At 45.8% G+C, this 17303-nt stretch overlaps 1 protein-coding gene across 2 annotated transcripts in view; it reads right to left on the bottom strand.

Annotated features, from left to right (window-relative positions):
- The window catches only part of LOC126284068 (endoglucanase E-4-like), a 370904-nt gene that overhangs the window by 126020 nt on the left and 227581 nt on the right, over positions 1 to 17303 (bottom strand). The gene's annotated exons all lie outside the window — the stretch shown is intronic.

The raw sequence follows: 17303 nt of genomic DNA, 5'->3' as shown, positions 1-17303 counted from the left end.
TAGGCACGACGAATTGATTTTGAAGGGCTACGTTGGAAAGAGTTTGAGTTCGTGCAACATTTTCTTCAGGAACACGAGGGCGGCCAGGACTCTTTCCTTTACATACACATCCTCTATCTAGAAACTATCGATACCATCTAACAATGTTCCACCCATTCGGACGTTCAATTTGGTACCACAACTTATAACATCTTTGCACTGTAATCTTGAAATTCCATTTCGCAAACTCGAGAACACAAAATGATTTCTGATGTGGCCTAGCCGTTTTAAACTTATGACGGTTACCAAGCACAACAGAAGACAACTGATACCTAACGTCTATTAATACAAGTCAGACTATGTATTCGTTTCTCCAGTGGCCGAGCTGAGGGGCAGCGATCGATAATGAGATTTTCACTCGGTAGCGCAGTGTGCGCTGATATGAAACTTCCTGGCAGATTAAAACTGTGTGCCGGACCAAGACTCGAACTCGGGACCTTTGCGTTTCGCGGGCAAGTGCTCTACCATCTGAGCTACCGAAGCACGACTCACGACTCGTCATCACAGCTTTAATTCCGCCAGTACATCGTCTCCTACCTTCCAAACTTCACAGAAGCTCTCCTGCGAACTTTGCAGAACTAGCACTCCTGGAAGAAAGGACATTGCGGAGACATGGCTTAGCCACAGCCTAGGGGGTTTCCAGAATGAGATTTTCACTCTGCAGCGGAGTGTGCGCTGATATGAAACTTTCTCGCAGATTAAAGCTGTGCGCCAGACTCTCGAACTCGGGACCTTTGCCTTTTGCGGGCAAGTGCAGCCAGTTTGGACACAATAATACTTTGTAATACGTATATTCTTTCTGAAACACCCTGTATAATGATTTTTTTAATATGTAGGTTAATAGGTAGACTCTATATTAGATCTACGTATAGATAAATAATTACCAATACTTCCAAAACTTATTCAACCTTTCTGACTGTTGATAACACACTAAATATCTGACGTGGGGAAGACTGTTCAGATACTGGGTGCTTACAATTCAAATGCAAATACTCACAGAGGTCCAGTATGGGTTTTAATGACCGTATGGTAATGAAACCTGAAAGATATGTGGAACCGATTTAGTTCCAATTTTGGCCACCAGGTGCAAATCTGGCACTGTGCACCAACTCGTCGACGTCTCCAGTGCTCATAGTGAACAAATATTGTGTAGGCTGTGGCTAATGAACCCAACAATGTGTTTTTGTCAGTTGTTTGCGTATTTCTGCCTACATCCTGTTCCTAATCCACTGTATATGAAAGTCCGCCTCCGTAGCGTAGCGGTAGTGTTTCCGACTACTATGCAGGGGGCCCGGGTTCGATTCCCGGCAGGAGACTGGGTGTTGTGTGTCCTTCATTATTGACTCGCAGGTCGCCGATGTGGCTTCGCCTAAAAAGGACTTGCAATACGGCGGCCGAACTACCCCATATGCAGCCTCCCGGCCAACAATGCCATACGATCGTTTCTATTTGTATATGAAAACATTAAGCTTTTGACAATGTTGACTGGAATATTCTCTTTCAAATTCTAAAGGTGGCAGGGGTAAAATGCAGGGAGAGAGAGGGTTGTATCCTCTACCCGATGTTATTCACTCTGTATATTGAGCAAGCAGTAAAGGAAACAAAAGAAAAAATCGGAGTAGGTACTAAAATCCATGGAGAAGAAATAAAAGCTTTGAGGTTCGCCGATGACATTGTAATTCTGTCAGAGACAGCAAAGTACTTGGAAGAGCAGTTGAACGGAATGGACAGTGTCTTGAAAGGAGGATATAAGATGAACATCAACAAAAGCAAAACGAGGATAATGGGATGTAGTCTAATTAAGTCTGGTGATGCTGAGGCAATTAGATTAGGAAATGAGACACTTAAAGTAGTAAAGGAGTTTTGCTATTTTGGGAGCAAAATAACTAATAATGGTCGAAGTAGAGAGGATATAAAATGTAGACTGGCAATGACAAGGAAAGCGTTTCGAGTATAGATTTAAGTGTCAGGAAGCCGTTTCTGGAAGTATTTGTATGGAGTGTAGCCATGTATGGAAGTGAAACGTGGACGATAAATAGTTTAGACAAGAAGAGAATAGAAGCTTTCGAAATGTGGTGCTACAGAAGAATGCTGAAGATTAGATGGGTAGATCACATAACTAATGAGGAGGTATTGAATAGAATTGGGGAGGAGTTTGTGGCACAACTTGACAAGAAGGAGGGACCGGTTGGTAGGACATGTTCTGAGGCATCAAGGGTCACCAATTTAGTATTGGAGGGCAGTGTGGAGGGTAAAAATCGTAGAGGGAGACAAAGAGACGAATACACTAAGCAGATTCAGAAGGATGTAGGTACTGGGAGATGAAGAAGCTTGCACAGGATAGAGTAGCATGGAGAGCTGCATCAAATCAGTCTCAGGGCTCAAGACGACAACATAAAAACATTTCTTTATGTCTTTCTTGCATTCGCAGATTGGCACCTGGAGACCAAAACTGGAACTAATTTTTATCCAGCGTGAAGCAGTTTCACATTAACGTATTAGAGATTGTGACAAGCTTCGTTGCAGTATGATAATAACGCTGGACGTCTGCGAGTAGCTGCAGCTTAATTATAATCACCCGGTACTTTTAGGACGTCTTTAACAATCGTACGACGAAAAAGTGCTTAACTGATGAGGTAATCAGTCCCCTAGAACTTAGAATTACTTAAACCTAACTAACCTAAGGACATGACAGACATCAATGCCCGAGGCAGGATTCGAACCTGCGACCGTAACGGTCGCGCGGTTACATACTGTAGCGCCTAGAACCGCTCGGTCACTCCGGCCGGCTACGTCTCATACATGACGTGGAATTACAGAATTTGGCGTTACATTTTGAACGCACCTCGTACATTGCGCCGCGCTGGACGCGCAGAGCGGGCAGCGAGACGTCACGGCCACGTCATCGCAGGAGGGCTGTCACCGCGTCAGCCGGCCTCCGCCGCGGTGCGTGGGAAGGTATGCGTGGAACGCACTACGGCCAGTGCGTGCTCCCGAGCCTCATCAGCATGCGAGCGCTCCGGCGGCGATAATTACTGTCCTCCGGCCGCGGCAGGACTGCGGAAGAATGCAAGAAGCATTGTTCCGACGCCGCCGACCGTCGCCGCCTCCGAGGACACTCGGCGCAGCTCGTTAGCTGGCTGCTGGAAAGCTCACCTCCCCAGCAGTCGGTCAACAGACTCTCCCGCCTGCCTGCAATTCGCGACCAAATCATTCTTGTCATGAGACCTTCCGGAAATCACTTTCGCCCGATGAATCACAAAGCGGCTAGCTCTTCCGCATACGAAGTCACCGTCAAATTCTAGTGCTTCAGCACACGGCCCTCAAGTTCTACATTCACATCGCCCTCTACGATGTAGAGGCTTATCTCACTAGGGGCAAGATACATACTGCCTACAGGAAAATTAAAGAGACACTTGGAGAAAAGAGAACCACTTGCATGAATATCAAGAGCTCAGTTGGAAACCCAGTTTTAAGCAAAGAAGGGAAAGCAGAAAGGTGGAAGGAGTATATAGAGGGTCTATACAAGGGCGATATACTTGAGGACAATATTATGGAAATGGAAGAGGATGCAGATGAAGATGAAATCTGAGATATGATACTGCGTGAAGAGTTTGACAGAGCACTGAATGACCTGAGTCGAAACAAGGCCCCCGGAGTAGACAACATTCCATTAGAACTACTGACAGCCTTCGGAGAGCCAGTCCTGACAAAACTCTACCATCTGGTGAGCAAGATGTATGAGATAGCCGAAATATCCTCGGACTTCAAGAAGAATATTATAATTACAATCCCTAAGAAAGCAGGTGTTGACAGATGTGAAAATTACCGAACTATCAGTTTAATAAGTCACAGCTGCAAAATACTAACGCGAATTCTTTACAGACGGATGGAAAAACTGGTAGAAGCCGACCTCGGGGAAGATCAGTTTGGATTCCCTAGAAATGTTGGAACACGTGAGACAATACTGTCCCTACGACTTATCTTAGAAGAAAGATTAAGGAAAGGCAAACCTACGTTTCTAGCATTTGTAGACTTAGAGAAAGCTTTTGACAATGTTGAATGGAACATTATCTTTCAAATTCTGAAGGTGGCAGGGGTAAAATACAGGGAGCGAAAGGCTATTTACAATTTTTACAGAAAGCAGATGGCAGTTATAAGAGTCGAGGGACATGAAAGGAAAGCTGTGGTTGGGAAGTGAGTCAGACAGGGTTGTAGCCTCTCTCCGATCTTATTCAATCTGTGATGGAGCAAGCAGTAAAGGAAACAAAAGAAAAATTCGGATTAGGTATTAAAATCCACGGAGAAGAAATAAAAACTTTGAGGTTCGCCGATGACATTGTAATTTTGTCATAGACAGCAAAGGACTTGGAAGAGCAGTTGAACAGAATGGACAGTGTCTTTTGAAAGGAGGATATAAGATGAACGTCAACAAAAGCAAAACGAGTATAATGGTATGTAGTCGAAATAAGTCTGGTGATGCTGAGGGAATTAGGTTAGGAAATGAGACACTTAAAGTAGTAAAGGAGTTTAGCTATTTTGGGAGCAAAATAACTGATAAGGGTCGAAGTAGAGAGGATATAAAATGTAGACTGGCAATGGCAAGGAAAGCGTTTCTCAAGAAGAGAAATTTGTTAACATCGAGTATAGATTTAAATGTCAGGAAGACGTTTCTTAAATTATTTGTATGGAGTATAGCCATGTATGGAAGTGAAACATGGACGATAACTAGTTTAGACAAGAAGAGAATAGAAGCTTTCGAAATGTGGTGCTACAGAAGAATGGCTGAAGATTAGATGGGTAGATCAAATAACTAATGAGGAGGTATTGAATAGAATTGGGGAGAAGAGGAGCTTGTGGCACAACTTGACTAGAAGAAGGCATCGGTTGGTAGGACATGTTCTGAGACATCGAGGGATCACCAATTTAGTATTGGAGGGCAGCGTGGAGGTTAAAAATCGTAGAGGGAGACCAAGAGATGAATACAGTAAGCAGATTCAGAAGGATGTAGGTTGCAGTAGGTACTGGGAGATGAAGAATCTTGCACAGGATAGAGTAGCATGGAGAGCTGCATCAAACCAGTCTCAGGACTGAAGACCACAACAACCACAACTACGTACATACTCCGCATACCACCATACGGTGTATGACGGAGGGTATATTGTATCACTCCTAGTCATTCTCTTTCCTGCATTGTGTTGTACAGCTCCCGGCTGTCAGTTTCCGGGGTAGAGTTCCATGCGTGTTGCACTTCGTCGGCCAATACGAGGACGGTTAATGCTGTTTGTGAATGAAGCTGGGGATGTCGTTCAAAGAGGTCCCACAAGTGCTAGATTGGAGGCAGATGTGGTGATCAAGCATGCCGAGGGAACTTATCTACAGTCTGTAGAGGATTTTGGGTTACAACAGCGGTATTGGGTCGAGCGTTAACCTGCTGGAAAACACCCCCTGGAGTGGTTTTCCTGAATGGCACGACAACAGCCGAGTCACCAGGTTGACGTACAAATTTGCAGACAGGATGCGTGGAATAACCATGAGAGGGCCCTGCTGTCACACAAAATTGCACTCCAGAGCATAACTTCACGTGTAGATTGTAATGGTTCTTTATTTAAGGGACCATTACGGCACTCGACCCCCCGTTCTCGATACCAATAATATCGTACTACTTTTCTGCGAAGTAACAGACATATTTTTGTGACAATATTCACGTTTGGTTTTATTAATGTGTGGGTACTCCGACGTATCGATATATTCCAGTGATATGGTTCTTGTGTGTATTCATTTCTGTGAGACTGTCATAATCTTTGACTTACTTGTAACCGTTTTGGCGCGAATGCATACAGAGCAGTCTTTGTTTCACTTTGCGGAAGTTAAGTTGTTATTTCGCTTTGTAAGAGAACAGTCAAGTCTTGTGTTTAGTTAAAGTAGAAATTAAATATATGAAGATTGATACAAAACTGTTTTCTTGATCATGTGACAATTAAGAAGAACTATACGTGAATTTACAAGAAGTTTAATAAAAATGTGGATCGTGAACACTAAGTCAAAAATTACTCCTACCATACCGTTGTTCTGATCTGGGATTGTTTGATCATTAAGAATTTCCTGAAACACGCATTTGTTAGGTCTTCAAATATTGCTAAAATACAGATCTGAACCCTCTAGCAGTCAAAGTGGAATCACCCTAGAATCAACAAGATGAGCCATAACAACTTCCACGAAATCTACGTGGGAATCCATTCAAGATAGGTGCCAAAATTAATGACTTTTTTTTTTACAGTGACTTCATTATTTCCATTCTGACGATACCATCCACAGTCAATAACTTTGTTGTTGCCCGATAAAGCGAACATATGCTGCGTGAGCAACATTATTAATCTGATTTCTAACCTACTTTGCAAGTGGTTAGAAGGTCGAATGTGTCTAGCACGCAGACAGGTTGGTTGCAGGCCCTCAACTGCCTTCCCCCTAACCAACATACGGACATCAATGGCACCGAGGCAGGGCCAGGTTTCTTCAGAAAACACGGCAGACTTTCACCCTGCCCATCTCTCGCTTGACACCACTGAATTCGCAAATGGCTTTGGTTTGGAGTCAGTGGACTCCTCGCTAAAGAGCGTCTGACTCGGAGCTGTCCGTGAAGTAACCGATTTGTATCAGTTCATTGTGTCACTGTGGTGCCAACTGCTACTCAAATTGCTGCTGCAGCTGTAGTACGATGAGCCAGACCCATACGCCGAACACGATGGTCTTCCCTCTCGGCAGTGCGAAGTGGCCACCCGGATGCCAGTCTTCTTGCGAACGTATGTTCTCGTGACCACCGCTGCGGGCCATCATGTACAGTGGCTACATTCCTGCCAAGTCTTTCTGCAGCATCGCAGAAGGAAAATCCAGCTTCTCGTAGCCCTATTACACGATCCCATTCAAGCTAATGACGTCTTTGTCGCCCTAAACGCATTCTTGACTAACGTCAACTCATCACATCCAGTCTCAAAGGTAACTGTCGCTCACGTATATTTAAAGCAAACATTACTAGCGCTACTCTTATGTGAGTGGTGCGAATTTCGGTGGCCTCTCTAACAACGCTGTCCCAGTATCTCGACGTTTGTACCAGAATCCTCGTGCGCTCATACTCCATAGCGTGATTTTCCGACAAACAATGTTCAGCGACCGCCGACTTGCTCGGATACATCAGTCGAATGCGCCTCTGGTGCTCACGGCATCGATACTCACATATCTGAGAATCTATTCCGTGTGCTAAGGCCTTCACTGTCAGTCTGCGGTGTGACACTGTGTCAAATGCTTTCCTAAACTCAAAGCCATGAAATCATCCTGTCCCCCACACCCCACTCCAAGGTTCTCAGGATCCTATGTGAAAAAATGACAAGTTGCTTTTCGCACGGACGATGCTTTCTAAATTGGAGCTGATCTCTGATCAGAAGCTTCTTTTTGTCAAGGAAATTTGTTATATTAGAAAAAATATGCTCAAGAATTTAGCAAACCGCCATGAAGGATATTGGTCCGCTATTTTGTCAGTCCATTCTCGTACCCTTCTTGTATGCAGGAGCCATCTGTTTTTTTCTCTTTTTTTCCTCCTGTCGTTTGGCTGTTTGCGCTGCCCGAGGGATTCGCGATCAATGCAGAATCAGTAGGAATCAGTGGCGAAGAGTACTCTCTACAAACGCGAACTGAGATTCCTACCAGATCTTGCGACTTTTTTGTATTCAACTCTTTCAGTTGCTTGACAACGCCAGGTTGCCCATTTCTGAGTCTTCCATTACAGAAGTTTGTGCTGCGCTCAAATGATGATATTATCTGTACAAATCCTGTTGGTGAAAGGAATGTGGACCTCCTGTTTTCGTCTGGCGAGGAGTCAGAGGTCGCTGCTCTTTCCATCAACAGAATATGCCCCATTACGCTGTGTAAAGTGTCATATTTCTCTGTGCCCTTCCGCGGAATGGAGTTACGTGACACTGATGATGATTTTCCGATCGTTTACGTGTACATATTTACCCCACCACCGACAGTACAGTGTGCTGAATGCGTTCTTACTGCACACATTTTATCAATAGACATTAGGCTGTCCATCCAGTGCTTCACAAGAGGAACAGAGAATGTGAGGCGCGTGTGGTTTCTACCTACACCTTACAGCTTCATAACCATCCATACGTACAACTCACACTGTGTTTGGTCAGGAATCTCATTGACTGGAGAAGAAATACCTGACGGGAACATTAAGTCCTTATATGGGTAAATGCCCTCATCACATCCATAATTCCGTGGATTTTGTTAAACGCCTTGATAGCTTCAGGTTGGATGAGTCAGATATCATGGTGAGTTTTGACGTCATTTTTTTGTTTACGAGGGTACCCCTGCGAGAGTCACTAGAATTGATTAGTTTGACGAGAAGACCACTGAACTTTTTAGGCATGTCTCGACTTCCACGTATTTTCTTTTTAATGGAGAATACTACGAACAAACGGAGGGAGTCGCCATGGGTAACCCACTCTCACCGGTGGTAGCGAATTTGTACATGGAGAACTTCGAGGAAGAAGCCCTGTCGTCATCCGAATGGAAACCTACTTGCTTTTCCCGTTACGTGGACGACACGTTCGTCATCTGGCCACATGGTATGGATGAACTCCTTGACTTCCTTACAATCTTAACTCCATACACCCCAACATCAAATTCACTATGGAGACTGAAACGGAGGGTAAATTACCTTTCCTTGACGTCTTGGTCAAGATAAGGGCTGACGGCACCCTAGGTCATGGGGTGTATCAGAAGACAACGAACACTGATCTGTACTTGCACGCAGATAGCTGCCACCACCCATCACAAAGGAATGGGGTACTTAAAACTCTAGTACATAGGGCGCGCACTATCTCTGACGCAGAGAGTCTACCCCAGGAATTGGAACATCTGAGAACTGTATTTCGAAAAAATGGGTACTCAGAGTGGCAGATTCAACGTGCTCTCCGCCCAACCACTACAGCACAACCTGTGGAGATGGATGAAATCACAAGGGAGGAGGTAGGCACTGCGTTTATTCCATATACAGGCGCACTCTCGGGGAAAATCGCCCGCATTTTGAAGAAACACCAGGACGGAAATGTGTTTTGTCCTCCGAATAAAACTCGTGCACTGGTGGGGAGCGCCAAAGATGACCTCGGTTTGAGGAAGGCCGGCGTGTACCAGATTCCGTGTCAACGTGGGAAGTCGTATATTGGTCAGACGATGCGTGTCGTCGAGGATCGATGCCGTGAACACCAGAGGCACATTCGACTGATGTATCCGAGCAAGTCGGCGGTCGCTGAACATTGTTTGTCGGAAAAACACGCTATGGAGTATGACCGCACGAGGATTCTGGTACAGACGTCGAGATACTGGGACAGCGTTGTTAGAGAGGCCATCGAAATTCGCACCAATGACGACCTCATAAACCGTGACTGTGGCTATAATATTAGCAATGCTTGGGAACCAGGGATTGGGTTAATCAACAGTAAATCGAGCAAACGTATAGTTGTGACAGAGCCATCACAGCGACGTCATCTCAGACGCCGCCGCAATCTGTTCCATCGCACGAGCGCGCCGCGGGCGGAGGGTATTTAAATCGGCCGCCGCCGCGACCGAACCCAGTTCCCCCTGAGCAGCCATAGAGTACGGATCTCCGTATCGGCACGTTCACAGGAGCTCAGTCCGTCAGTTCACCTGATGATGGCGACATGTATGGTCGCCGAAATATTGTGCCCATTGGACACTGCAGACCGCAGTACACCCGTGGATATTTTGATTATCAAATACGCCAGGAGAAACTCAAGAATCATATGCTTTAATTGACAAGGTTGATCTTTACATTAGGTGGAGACGTGTGAGGGGAAGTTATGACGTAATCGGCGCTCGGCGCTACCGACGACAGGAAACTGCAACGTTTAGTTTCGCAACGCAATTTTGACATTGCAACTGCTAGGTCTTTGGCGTTGGAAGAAATCAAAAAGCAAGGAAATCGACACGAAGTGTTCCAGACAGATCCGATATGTGACGAATCTTAACGACGGACCGTCACAGACGTTGTATTGTGCCACTCACATGCAGTTACCATTGTTGGCCAAGAGCGAAAGTGCATCGTTTTCCTTTCAGTTCTTGCTCCAAGGCGGATACGCAGGCTGCTAGCTTGTTGACGTTCAGAATATGTAATAATAAATCAATACTACAATATACAACTCTAAAACTGGCAGTATATTTACAATGTACAGCCGATACTTTTCTAGGCTGGTATGTCGGTACTTTTTCCGAGTATATATATCATTCTACGATATATCGAGAGCCTACTATGATTTTTTAAAATATCGATATATCATATTTCCGGTGTTTCTTTTTAAATATCAACAGCCCTAGCTCATACTGCCAAGTTCGTTGTGGAGTTGACTACCACTGAAATAACATAACACACTCCCTCAACTGGTGAAGTTTCATGTCGTTTCCTTCTCCCGTTCTAGGTGGTTCACGTTTTTGTGTGCGTATAGTTTTTGCATCCATCTTCAGTTATACTCAGTTATTCCCCTTAAATGACGGACGGAGCAAGGAGGATATGAAAAGCAGACTATCATTCGCGAAATGGCCACTCTTGGCAAAGAAAAGTCTGCTAATATCAAACACAGGCCTTAATTTGAGGAAGAAATTTCTGAGATTGTACGTTTGGAGCACAGCATTGCATGATAGTGAAACGTGTGGACTGTGAGAAAACCGGAACAAAACAGATTTGAAGCAGCTGAGAGGTGGTCATAGAGAAGAATATTGAGAATTAGGTGTACTGATGTTGTTGTTGTGGTCTTCAGTCCTGAGACTGGTTTGATGCAGCTCTCCATGCTACCCTATCCTGTGCAAGCTTCTTCATCTCCCAGTACCTATTGCAACCTACATCCTTCTGAATCTGCTTAGTGTACTCATCTCTTGGTCTCCCTCTACGATTTTTACCCTCCACACTGCCCTCCAATACTAAATTGGTGATCCCTTGATGCCTCAGAACATGTCCTACCAACCGATCCCTTCTTCTTGTCAAGTTGTGCCACAAACTCCTCTTCTCCACAATTCTGTTCAATACTTCTTCATTAGTTACACGATCTACCCATCTAATCTTCAGCATTCTTCTGTAGCACCACATTTCAAAGGCTTCTATTCTCTTCTTGTCTAAACTATTTATCGTCCATGTTTCACTTCCATACATGGCTACACTCCAAACAAATACTTTCAGAAACGACTTCCTGACACTTAAATCAATACTCGATGTTAACAAATTTCTCTTCTTCAGAAACGCTTTCCTTGCCATTGCCAGTCTACATTTTATATCCTCTCTACTTCGACCATCATCAGTTACTTTGCTCCCCAATTAGCAAAACTCATTTAATACTTTAAGTGTCCCATTTCCTAATCTAATTCCCTCAGCATCGCCCGACTTAATTCGACAACTACATTTCTACTATTCTCGTTTTGCTTTTGTCGATGTTCATCTTATATCCTCCTTTCAAGACACTGTCCATTCCGTTCAACTGCTCTTCTAAGTCCTTTGCTGTCTATGACAGAATTACAATGTCATCGGCGAACCTTAAAGTTAAATGAATGAGGAGGTTTTGAGCAGAATAGGAGAGAAAAGGAATACGTGGAAAACACTGGCAAGGAACAGGATGATATGACATTGTTAAGATATCAGGGAATGACTTCCATAATACTAGAGGAGGCTGTAGTTGACAAAAACAGTAGAGGAAATAATTGAGGACTTAAGTTGCAAGTGGTACTCTGAGATGATGAGGTTGGCACAGGATGGGAATTCGTGGTGGGCCGCATCAAACCAGTCACAAGACAGATGATTCAGAAAAAAAATGGGTTGGAAGAGCCGGTGAGAGATGAGGATGTGACTCAAGAGCCAAAGAAACTGGTACACGTGCCTAACATTGTATAGGACCCCAGCGAGCACGCAGAAGTGTCACAACGCGACGTGGCATGGACTCGACTAATGTATGAAGTAGTACTGGTGGAACGTGACACCATGAATTCTGCATGACTGTCCATAAATCCGTAAGAGTACGAAGGGGTGGAGAACTCTTCTGAACAGCACGTTGAAAGGCATCCGAAATACGCTCCAAAATGTTCATGTCTGGGGAATTTGGTGCCCAGCGGAAGCGTTTCAAATCAGAAGAGTGTTCCTGGAGTCACTCTGAAGCAATTCAGGACTTTTAGGGTGTCGCTTTGTCCTGCTGGAATTGCCCATATCCATCGAAATGCACAATGGACTTGAATGGATGCAGGTGATCAGACAGGATGCTTACGTACATGTCACCCGTCAGAGAACTACCAAGACGTATCATATGTCCCATATTACTCCAACTGCACACGCCCCACACTGTTACAGAGCGTCCTCCAGCTGACATGCAGGGTCCATGGATTCATGAGGCTGTCTGTATACATGTACACGTCCATCCGCTCGATACAATTTGGAACGAGACTCGTCCGAACAGTTTCCAGTCATCAACAGTCCAATGTCGGTGCTGACGGACCAACTGTTCAACTGTGTGTGAAATCTTATGGAACTTAACAGCTAAGGATGTAAGTCTCTAAGATTACACACTACTTAACCTAAATTATCCTAAGGACAAACACACACACCCATGCCTGAGGCAGGACTAGAACCTCCACCGGGACCAGCCGCACAGTCCATGACTGCAGCGCCTAAGACCGCTCGGCTAATCCAGCGCGGCGCTGACGGGCCCAGGCGAGGCGTAAAGCTTTGTGTCGTGCAGTCATCAAGAGTACACGAGTGGCCTTTGAGCACCGAAAGCCCATACCGATTATGTTTCGTTGAATGGTTCTCACGCTGACACTTATTGGTGGCCCAGCAATGAAATCTGCAGCGATTTGCGGAACGGTTGTACTGCTGTCACGTAGAACCATTCTCTTCAATCGTCGTTGATCCCATTCTTGTAGGATCTTTTTCCGACCCTGCGATGTCGGTGATCTGATGTTTTACCGGGTTTCTGATATTTACGGTACACTCGTGAAATGGTCGTACGGGAAAATCCCCCCTTCATCGCTTCCTCCGAGATGTGTCCCATCGCTGGTGCGCTGACTGTAACACCACGTCCAAACTCAATTAAAATCTTCCACTGTGGCAGCGGTAACCGATCTAACAGGTGCGCCAGACACTTGTTGTCTTATATAGGCGTTGCCACCGCAGCGCCGTATTGCGCCTGTTTACATACACTCCTGGAAATGGAAAAAAGAACACATTGACACCGGTGTGTCAGACCCACCATACTTGCTCCGGACACTGCGAGAGGGCTGTACAAGCAATGATCACACGCACGGCACAGCGGACACACCAGGAACCGCGGTGTTGGCCGTCGAATGGCGCTAGCTGCGCAGCATTTGTGCACCGCCGCCGTCAGTGTCAGCCAGTTTGCCGTGGCATACGGAGCTCCATCGCAGTCTTTAACACTGGTAGCATGGCGCGACAGCGTGGACGTGAACCGTATGTGCAGTTGACGGACTTTGAGCGAGGGCGTATAGTGGGCATGCGGGAGGCCGGATGGACGTACCGCCGAATTGCTCAACACGTGGGGCGTGAGGTCTCCACAGTACATCGATGTTGTCGCCAGTGGTCGGCGGAAGGTGCACGTGCCCGTCGACCTGGGACCGGACCGCAGCGACGCATGGATGCACGCCAAGACCGTAGGATCCTACGCAGTGCCGTAGGAGACCGCACCGCCACTTCCCAGCAAATTAGGGACACTGTTGCTCCTGGGGTATCGGCGAGGACCATTCGCAACCGTCTCCATGAAGCTGGGCTACGGTCCCGCACACCGTTAGGCCGTCTTCCGCTCACGCCCCAACATCGTGCAGCCCGCCTCCAGTGGTGTCGCGACAGGCGTGAATGGAGGGATGAATGGAGACGTGTCGTCTTCAGCGATGAGAGTCGCTTCTGCCTTGGTGCCAATGATGGTCGTATGCGTGTTTGGCGCCGTGCAGGTGAGCGCCACAATCAGGACTGCATACGACCGAGGCACACAGGGCCAACACCCGGCATCATGGTGTGGGGAGCGATCTCCTACACTGGCCGTACACCTCTGGTGATCGTCGAGGGGACACTGAATAGTGCACGGTACATCCAAACCGTCATCGAACCCATCGTTCTACCATTCCTAGACCGGCAAGGGAACTTGCTGTTCCAACAGGACAGTGCACGTCCTCATGTATCCCGTGCCACCCAATGTGCTCTAGAAGGTGTAAGTCAACTACCCTGGCCAGCAAGATCTCCGGATCTGTCCCCCATTGAGCATGTTTGGGACTGGATGAAGCGTCGTCTCACACGGTCTGCACGTCCAGCACGAACGCTGGTCCAACTGAGGCGCCAGGTGGAAATGGCATGGCAAGCCGTTCCACAGGACTACATCCAGCATCTCTACGATCGTCTCCATGGGAGAATAGCAGCCTGCATTGCTGCGAAAGGTGGATATACACTGTACTAGTGCCGACATTGTGCATGCTCTGTTGCCTGTGTCTATGTGTCTGTGGTTCTGTCAGTGTGATCATGTGATGTATCTGACCCCAGGAGTGTGTCAATAAAGTTTCCCCTTCCTGGGACAATGAATTCACGGTGTTCTTATTTCAATTTCCAGGAGTGTATATCTGTATTTGAATACCCATGCCTATAGCAGTTTCTTTGGCGCTTGAATGTGGATGAGGACAACCACATCTACATCTATCTACATGATTACTCTGCAATTCACATTTAAGTGCGTGGCAGAGGGTTCATCGAACCACAATCATACTATCTCTCTACTATTCCACTCCCGAACAGCGAGCGGGAAAAACCAACACCTAAACCTTTCTCTTCGAGCTCTGATTTCTCTTATTTTATTTTGATGATCATTCTTACCTATGTAGGCTGGGCTCAACAAAATAATTTCGCATTCGGAAGAGAAAGTTGCTGACTGACATTTCCTAAATAAATCTCGCCGCGACGAAAAACGTCTATGCTGTAATGACTTCCATCCCAACTCGCGTATCATATCTGCCACACTCTCTCCCCTATAACGTGATAATACAAAACGAGCTGCCCTTTTTTGCACCCTTTCGATGTCCTCCGTCAATCCCACCTGGTAAGGATCCCACACCGCGCAGCAATATTCTAACAGAGGACGAACGAGTGTAGTGTAAGCTGTCTCTTTAGTGGACTTGTTGCATCTTCTAAGTGTCCTGCCAATGAAACGCAACCTTTGGCTCGCCTTCCCGACAATATTATCTATGTGGTCCTTCCAACTGAAGTTGTTCGTAATTTTAACACCCAGGTACTTAGTTGAATTGACAGCCTTGAGAATTGTACTATTTATCGAGTAAACGATTTCCAACGGATTTCTTTTGGAACTCATGTGGAACGCCTCAAAATACTTTTCGTTATTTAGCGTCAACTGCCACCTGCCACACCATACAGCAATCTTTTCTAAATCGCTTTGCAACTGATACTGGTCTTCGGATGACCTTACTAGACGGTAAATTACAGCATCATCTACGAACAACCTAAGAGAACTGCTCAGATTGTCACCCAGGTCATATGCATAGATCAGGAACAGCAGAGGTCCCAGGACGCTTCCCTGGGGAACACCTGATATCAGTTCAGTTTTACTCGATGATTTGCCGTCTATTACTACGAACTGCGACCTTCCTGACAGGAAATCACGAATCCAGTCACACAACTGAGACGATACCCCATAGGCCCGCAGCGTGATTAGAAGTCGCTTGTGATGAACGGTATCAAAAGCTTTTGGAAATCCAGAAATACGGAATAAACTTGAGATCCCCTGCCGATAGCGGCCATTACTTCGTGCGAATAAAGAGCTGCGTTGCACAAGAACGATGTTTTCTGAAACCAGGCTGATTACGTATCAATAGATCGTTCCCTTCGAGGAGAAAGGATGATCTTCACTACGCAGGGTTAAATCTGACTTTGGCACAGAAAGGGGTAAATTGTATGATGGACTGTAGACGAATTAAATCAGGTGATGCTGAGGTTCAAAATGGTTCAAATGGCTCTGAGCACTATGGGACTTAACATATGTGGTCATCAGTCCACTAGAACTTAGAACTACTGAAACCGAACTATCCTAAGGACATCAGACACATCCATGCCCGAGGCAAGATTCGAACCTGCGACCATAGCAGTCGCGCGGTTCCGGACTGACCGCCTAGAACCGCTAGATCACCGCGGCCGGCCCCTTCGAGGTGATTCATAATGTTTGAATACAGTATATGCTCCAAAACCCTACTGCAAACCGACGTCAATGATATAGGTTCGATGGATTACTCCTACTACCCTACTTAGACACTGGTGCGAACTGCGCAATTTTCCAATCTGTAGGTACAGATCTATCGGTGAGCGAGCGGTTGTATATGAGTGCTAAGTAGGGAGCTATTGTATCAGCGTAATCTGAAAGGAACCTAATCGGTATACAATCTGGACCTGGAGGCTTGCCTGTATCAAGTGATTTGAGTTGCTTTGCAACCCACAAGGAATCCACTTCGAAGAAACTCATGCTAGCAGCTGTTCCTGTTTCAAATTCTGGAATAATCCATTCGTCTTCCCCGGTGAAGGAATTTCGAAAAACTGCATTCAGTGACTCCTCTTTAGCGGCCAGTCGTCGGTAACAGTACTATCGGCACTGCGCAGCGAAAGTATTGACTGCGTCTTGCTGCTTGTGTACTTTACATACGACCAGAATTTATTCGGACTTTCTACCAAATTTCGAGACAATGTTTCGTTGTGGAACCTATTAAAGGCATCTCGCATTGAAGTCCGTGCCAAATTTCGCGCGTCTGTAAATTTTAGCCAATCTTCGGGATTTCGCGTTCCTCTGAACTTTGCATGCTTTTTCCGTTGCCTCTGCAAGAGTGTTCGGAGCTGTTTGTGTACTATGGGGGATCAGTTCCATCTCTTACAAATTTACGAGGTATGAATCTCTCAATTGCTGTTGCTACAATATGTCTGAATTTGAGCCACATCTCGTCTACATTTGCATAGTCAGTTCAGAAGGAATGGAGATTGTCTCTTAGGAAGGCTTCTAGTGACACTTTATCCGCTTTTTAAATGAAATTATTTTGCATTTGTTTCTGTTGTATTTGGAACAAACGGTATTGAGCCTAGCTACAACGACCTTGTGAACATTAATCCCTGTATCAGTCATGATGCTCTCTATTAGCTCTGGATTGTTTGT

The sequence above is a fragment of the Schistocerca gregaria genome, chromosome 8, assembly GCF_023897955.1.
Source record: "Schistocerca gregaria isolate iqSchGreg1 chromosome 8, iqSchGreg1.2, whole genome shotgun sequence".
Lineage (NCBI taxonomy): Eukaryota > Metazoa > Arthropoda > Insecta > Orthoptera > Acrididae > Schistocerca > Schistocerca gregaria.
Note: the sequence above shows the minus strand (reverse complement) of the source record. Positions and strands in the feature narration are given on the sequence as shown.